The 8191-nt window shown below is 36.1% G+C and overlaps 1 non-coding gene across 1 annotated transcript; it reads left to right on the top strand.

Annotated features, from left to right (window-relative positions):
* The first annotated feature begins 843 nt into the window (after positions 1–843).
* LOC128042680 (small nucleolar RNA R71) lies at positions 844–949 on the top strand. The gene has a single exon (XR_008198194.1). It is a non-coding gene; the product is annotated as a small nucleolar RNA R71 (small nucleolar RNA).
* The last annotated feature ends 7242 nt before the right edge of the window (positions 950–8191 follow it).

Here is an 8191-nt window from a genome sequence, read left to right as displayed (position 1 = left end):
TTTCAACACTCGGTTGAACTTTCTCTTTGTCTTGAGCTACAATAGGCTCATCTCAAACCTCAACCACTTTGGGTTCCAATGTATTTCCATTTGGCAAAGAGACTGTTTTGCAATGTTCTTTGCCCAAAATTCTTAGATTTTCTGTGTTGCTCTACCAAATACATTAGGGTTTATTTCGAAGTTCATTGGTTAGTTAACCCATTTGATACTCTAGATTTCTTATAGTGGCATCATTCTTCGCTATATATGCCTTCAGCAGATTCTCAAGATCATTGGAAGATTCAATTGGTGGGGGTTGTTACACTTGTTGAGAATATTCTGGCAAATAATTTGGTCAAAATGGTATAGAAGAATCGCTATGGTCTGCCCATTGATTACTCTATTGAGAAATTGGACGAATCTGCCATGAAGAGTTGTAAGAATTTGATTGCAGACCATTCCAATTATGATTTCTCATGTAATATTTTGACTCTTGATTCAATGGGAAATTTTTAAAAAAATGGCCATCTCCATAGTTTTCACAGGAAATATTCTCGAACTGGTTTGGTTGCTGACCTGTCATATTACCATTGAAACCATTAATAATTACATTCTTAAGCATACAAGACATAGAGGATACGTGGACTGTCAAAGAAACAAGTGTGTCCACTTTATATACCTCGTCTTTCTAAGGTTGCTCGATTAGTTGGCCAATGATAGTTATTGTTCGTAATTCTTTGAATAATCTCGTAAGCTTCGTTGTAAGAATTAGAAATAAGGGCTCCATTTTTCGAAGCATCCACCATCATTCTAGTATGAATATTGAGACCAATATAGAATGTCTCCATTTGAACACAATAAGGAATGCCATGATGAGGGCACTTTCGTAATAACTCCTTGAACCGCTCCCATGCTTCATATAAATATTCTTCGTTAAGTTACTGAAATGAAGTGATTTCATTTTGAATCTTGGCCATCAAAGATGGAGGAAAGTATTTCATTCAGAAACGTTCAACCAACTCTTGCCATGTAGTTATGGAACCGGATGGTAGGGAGTTCAACCATGCTCGTGCTCTATCTCTTAATGAGTATGGAAATAATCTCAATCTCAAGGCATCCTCGATCAACCCGACTAGTTTAAATGAGTCACTCACTTCCATGAATAGCCGAAGATGAAGATGTAGATCTTCAGTAGGAATCCCACTAAATTGACCCATATTTTGCAACATTAGGAACATGGCATGCTTCAGCTCGAATTGTTTTGCCTCGATTTCGGGTCTCCTAATACTCGAGTTGAGCTCGTTGAATAGAGGAATGGCCTATTTTTGATTGATAATATTTCTGTCATTCGCAACAATGATCGGATTGTGAGCATTATAAGCGAATGTTCCTCTTGGATTTTTGTTTTGATTTTTGAAATTCATCTCTTCGGTCCTTCTTTGGTTCGCTAGTCTTCTCCTTTGTCTAAAAGTCCTTTCAATTTTAAGGTCTACGAGGAGTAAATTGATAATTCAATCAATACTCATAAACACCTAAAACAACACAGAAAAAATTAACTAAGTTAAAACTGAATAGAAAAAAAATGACCAAAATGCAAAATTAAGAATTTCACAAATAATGCCTTTTAAAACAGTCCCGGACAACGGCGCCAAAAACTTGGAACGACGAAAATGTGCAAGTGTACTCAATCGCAACAAGTAATAAAGTGACAAGTAAATGTCGAGTTATCGTACCCACAGGGATTGTGAAAAGAATTATTTATGAATGCAACTAAAAACACTTTGGTGAAGAAAAATATTTTGATTTGAGGAGGTGATTAAAAACTAAGATTTTAACTAAGTAAAAAGAAATAAAAATAAAAGAAGTTCCAATGCACGATTTCAAAAGATGATTTTAATCAAGATGACATAATTGTGTTAGATTAAATACATTTCTTAACTTAGAATTATTAAACTCATTTTCATGTTGTTACAAATATACTCACGGCAACTTTGTAATTTGCTAGTTTATGAACATACTCACCTACCAAAATCCATTTATCTCTTGACTATATCTCCATGTCAATTCAACTGGTTAAACAAATCTTAATAAGCAAATGTGTTAATGCACATACATACTTTTGACATTAAAATAAAATCTTGTACATATCTCTATGTTAATTCAAACAATTAATTCAATCTCATAAGCACATAAAAGATTATGTGAGGTAACAATGTATTTCTACCTTGAAACAATTTAATTACAATAATCTTGCAAGCTATGCAAGGCTAATGTATCGTTAGATACCGTTGCTAATTTAAACCTCAGCTATCTTAGATGATTAAACATGCACTAATTAAGTATTGTGTCAATTAATTACAATTTCAATCCGTTTAAATAGTTAATTAGTTTCCTTACAATTGTAATGCAAGAATAACTTAGTCATGGTTTTACTTAATCAAACATCTTTACGAGACCTATAACAACACAAACACAACTTTAATAACTCAAGTAGATGAAATGCAATCAACCTAACACAAATTAAATTTAAGTCATATTAATTAAATTAAACATATCAACATCACAAATATTCGTAGACATGTTCATAACAATAACAATAAAATTAAAAGGATAAGGAACAAGAATCAAATCTGGTATTTTTTCGAGGCTTGACTAGTTTGCTCTGTTCCTCCTTCTTCGCTTGTTCTTATTAATCTGATGCTTCCATGAACTCTTGAATGTTACTCCAAATGGTGGTTGAATGACTCTTTTTCAATAGGTGAAATCGATAAGGGAATGGGGAAAAAATTGATGAACAATGAAGAGAGAAAAGTAAGAGAGAAGTGAAGAATGAATGGTTTGTAATATGTGCTTCAAATGAGCAGCAAAGGGGGGTTTTTATAGGTTGAGTAGGCTACCAAAAATAGGAAAAATTAGCAGCCATAGAGTCATCCCATGGCCGGCCACACATGTGGCGAGTTTGAATGTTCCAAACTTGCTATTTTCAGGTAGGCGCAAATCTAGAAAGGCATAAATAGTGGAGGGGTTTGAATGCAAATTGAAGGAGTCTTCAAGGGCTATTTTTCAAGTAAAATAATCAGTCAAACAAGCTGATTGATTCAGCATGTGCGATAGTTTTGGGCTTCCCAGTGCTCGGTTAGATCGATTTTCTTTGTTCAGCTCAACTAGGCCTCTTTTCATAATTAATTAATAATAAGTTATTTAACCCAAATTAAATTGGATTAAAATTTCAAATTAATTATATTATGAATTAATATTCATAATTTGGACCATCTTAGGCTAAAAATTTAATTTTCCTTGATGCTTCAAAATCGTTTCTCGATTTTGCGATTCTAGCAATGTCTATCGAGCCAATTTTCGCCCTTTGTGCGATTCTGTCAAAAATGATCAAAATTAATCAAAATATAATATAAAATTAATTAAAATTCAACATGTTAAAAATTTAAGTGCAATTTAATTATTTTTAATTATTATATTTTTTCGACAAGAATTTTACCGAAACTATATGAATTTGGGTTAAAAAGGGTATGAAAAAGTGTGTATATTTTCGTGTTTCCAACCGTGGGGTCTTGTTTTTGCAGTTTTTACTTCTTATTCGTTAAATAATTCATTTTAGTCCCTGTTTTATTTCTTGCGCGTTTAATCCTTTGTAGAAGTGGTTGGCACACCATTAAAGCTTAAATTTATTTATGTGTGTGTACTTATAAGATTAAATTTTATTGTTCTCTTAAGTGCTTATATGATATGATAAATAGAAATTGTGCATATTGTTGTTACCACTAAGTAATTAAATACGAGTTTGTCTGCTTTTGATTTTAGCTAAACTGAACTAGCTACAAATGTGTTTATTGATTATGGAAATTGAAAATTAGCATGTCTGATTCTGTTTATCTGTATGCATAATACTATTTGCGTTTGCATTTGCATTTGTGGTTGGGATTTGGTTATGAAGGAAAAGAAGTTCGATTTAGCAGTTTAGTAGCATTATTATAATTTGGCTGTAAATCCGCAATACTTCAAGTGGCAAATGACCATATTAAGGTGTGCTTCGGTTGAATGGGTCCACCATGACACAATATTGGTGTGTAGAGGTTGGAAAGGGTCCAGTATACCCTTATTGGTGTGTGATGGATGACCGAGTAGGTGTGCAGCTGGATAGGTGGGATTTTGTGCCATATTACATTCGTCTATAATATTTGTACATTTGATTAATATTTAAGGTCTATGATTCTTTACTCTGATATGATATCTATTTGTGATTCAAATTTTGCTTTTGTAAGTTTGGGTGTGTAACACCCCAAATCCGGCCTAGACGTTATGGTCGAATCAAGGAGTGTAACAAAGAAGGTTTTGAAAACAGTGTTACTACGATAAAACTTTCAATAGTTGTTCGATTGATCATCCAAGTTTTAAAACCCATATTCATTTCTATAACTATTACTGGAAGCGTTATTTAATTATTTCATTTGCCAAAACACAATTTACAGCAAAGGTCTAATAAAATCGTTATATTTTGGAAATCAAGTTTGTATTTTCAGAAAAACCTTTGTTTGAGTAAAACCGACATTTTCATAAAATGTTTTGTCAAAACATGCAGGATAACAAGCAAACAAAACGAAAACCAATAGTTAAAAACCATACAATCCAGAGTGTCCCAAAAATTACAAACTCTTAATTAAATCAAGAATTTCAATTAAAAACCATAAATTACTTAGTATAGACAGTTCTCGGTTGATTGGTCACCGCTGAGTCTCCGTCGCACCGATTCGCCTAAGTCTTTGGATTACTTGAACAGAACAGACAAATAGGTGTGGGTTTTCGTAAACTCACTTGTCAACCCAACAGAAATAAACATGTAACATACACAGAATTTCATGATTAGTCTGATACAGATTTTGACCTAAGTCCATAGCAGATATAGTTATCAGAATTAGATGAACAAAATAAATATAATGAATCCTATCCCTATCCTCTACACACCATCTTCGACCATCCCATCACACCATGTGGGGTTAAAAACTCCCACCCACCCCTACACACCATATAATATCGATGCGACACATTACAGATATTATGCAGTCAAGCTGCCAAAATATATGTGAAATGTCATCGTACAGATCACTTCCTCCACATATACAAATCCCACCCCAAATATAGATACACAGTATAGATACATAAATAACAGATTTAACATGCTTATCATGCTTGTGTACAAATAATAGGCATACTTAAACAATACAGTCAGACATACATTTAGTGTCCTACTCAGATCAGTTTATTAGAATATCATAGCACACAAAATAGGGAATGGTTAGCCCTTATCGACCCTACGGAAGGTCCACAGTTGATCGGAATGACCCGTACGACCCTAAGGAAAATTTTAGAATTATGGGCCCACATGCCCGTGTTGGCCCACACGGCCTGGCCCAAAACCCACACGCCGGTGTGGCATGCCCGTGCCGGTCCACATGCCCGTGTGGCCCACACACCCAACTTGGCCTAGCCCTTATGGCCCACACAACCACACTCCCACCATCACACGGTCGTGTCTTGTGCACGGCCATGCCATTGTCAAACACAACGGCATGTCTCGTACACGGCCAACCACACGTCTAGGTACACGCCTGTGTGACATCGACAGTGTGGGTTTTCAGCTTTCACTGAAGCTCATTTTTCTGCATTTCGGGTACACACCTATTTTGGTTTTTATGCGAGAACACACCGAGACCACCAGGACCTATAGTCGACAAACCAAACTCCCAAAATTAGTCATAATTCACGATTAAACCAAAACTACGAAATTGACAATAGTGAAATTCAAGCGTTCAACACTTACCCCAATGCCCCGAATGATTTGACTAAGATTCCGCAAGAGGAGAGCCCATTTTCTTCGCGTTTCACTATTGCCAAAACTCAAAATCAACTAATGGAAAGAAAAGAAAAGCATTGATTTGAACAGTTTAAAACAAAACCGAACAAAAATAATACCCACGCTCGCTTAGGGATTTGCTCATAGGACCTCTAACACACCAACTCCCTTACCATCTGAACCAGCAGGCTCATTCTGATATGGATTAACAGACAATTTTGTATAAGCCCACTCAACAAGGGTAAGGCTTGGATCTAAAAATAACCAAAATTCGCTAAAGGTGGGACTTGAACCCAATACCTTATACACACATCCAGACCACTTAGCCACTAAAGTAGATGCATATTTGTGTTAGATATTTATAGAAATAGAAGTAAATTATTCAGGGCATTACAGGGTGACAATGCGTTACTATGTTTTCTTTGGCTCCGCTTAATCACATTTGTTTTAGACTCGCATTGAGTTTTGTAGCTCACCCTTTTAGTTTTCCCTTTTCAGGTAATTTGCGAGGTCAGGTCTCAGGCTCAGCAAATCGGAAGTCTCGGAGTTTCCCATTTTTGCTTGGTTTAATAAGTTTTTCTTAAGATTTAATAAATTATTTTTAATTGGACTGTAAATAATTTTATATGAACTGTGGTATGGGTTTTGATTTTGGACTCATAAAGTTGAAGTGTAATGCCCCAAAAATCTCTTATATATTTATTTTCATATATTTTTTATACAAATATCTGTCAGCTTTAGTGGTTATGTATTTTGGGAGTGTTTGAGAGGTCCCAAGTTCAAGCATTAGCTCGGGAAAATTTTTGGCTTTTAAATGAATAAACCTCTATCTCTAACCAGTAGGCTTATAAATAAATGTTGGTAAAATATGACAGAATGGGTTTGCCAGTCTGGTGGTTAAGTGATGAATTGGTGTACTGAAGGTCAAAAGTTCGAGACTTTGCGCAAACAAAGGATTTATTTTTACTACTTGTGCCGTGTAAATGTTGTAGGTTGACCAAAATGCTATAGTCCTTGAGTAAGGTTTAAATTCAGTTGTTGAGGGATGTTTGGTGAACGGTTTGGGGAGTTTAAGGGTGAATGGGAGTGTGATAGACGATTTAGTGGAGGAAATTAAGGGATAATGGGAGTAGTGGTGAGATAATTAAGGGATTTTGGGATTCTATCAAAATCTTTTTTCTAATTTCAGTTCATCCAAAATTCTATTCTCTATTCCCCAAATCTTTTTCCATTATTCTGACATTTATTCACCCCTTTTCTGCTGAATTTTCATTGTTTCCTCCCTCTTTTCTGTTGATTTCTTTTATGCCTCCATCGTGCTCGACGATTGAACTCGCTCAATTCGGTAAGATTTCGTTTTGCCACTTTCTCTTGTTCTGTGGTTGGTTTTCTGTAAAAGGGTTGTTTTGGTTCTTTCAGATTAGGTGAAAATCAAGTAGCGATAGGTGCTTCTGCAGAGATTTGAACGTTTGGGTTTTCGGTTCGCTGTCGGTAGGTGACTGAGTTCACTTTTTCAATATTCTAAGGTTTCGTTGTGAAATATTCTCTATTTAGTTTTCGAATGTGCCGCTAAATTTGGCATTGGTAATGTCTATTACAGGTTCTGGAGATATGGGATTGTGTGTAAGAGCAAAATCGTAATAGGTGTGTACTCAATTGTACAGAAAATGAGGTTTTGGCGAAAGCCAAAAACCAAATTGTCGACGCCACACAGGCGTTTAGTCGCCCGTGTGGTAGGTCATGTGATCGAACATGGGCGTGTGATCGACAAGGCTGGCCATGTGAGATTCATGGGCCGGGTCAAATTGGACCGTGTGGGCCACACTGGTGTATGGGTCCCAGACGGGTGTGTGGGAATATTGGGCCAAGCCGTGAGATCCACACGACCAAGGCTATTTTGGGTCGTGTAGGCCACACGGGCGTGTGAGCCCACATGGGCATGCAACATGGGTCGTGGGCCCATTTTCACTGTTTGAATGCTAAGGTTGCACGGGTCGCCCAAGTCAACTGTTAACCTACTGAAGGGTCGCTATGTTTACCTAGACCCTTAATTGATTGAAATGATTGAAAGACTGTTATATGCTTATATGAGATAGATATGTATATCTGTATGTTGAGCATGCTATATACACTGTACTGTTTATACATGATACCATGACATGTCTGTATGATGCATTGTATTGGGTTGGGGACTGATATTGATTGCAAGTAGTGTACTGAAAGGCTTCAAGTCTAACTCACTGTTAACACAGCTGCAACTACTGTCTAGTGCCACATTCGGTACTATTTGGAGTATAGGGATGGGTGGGTTGATTATATCCCCACATGAAGTGTAGGGTTGGA

The sequence above is a fragment of the Gossypium raimondii genome, chromosome 7 (genome assembly GCF_025698545.1).
Source record: "Gossypium raimondii isolate GPD5lz chromosome 7, ASM2569854v1, whole genome shotgun sequence".
Taxonomy (NCBI): Eukaryota; Viridiplantae; Streptophyta; class Magnoliopsida; order Malvales; family Malvaceae; genus Gossypium; species Gossypium raimondii.
This window is presented reverse-complemented; position numbering and strand designations above follow the sequence as displayed.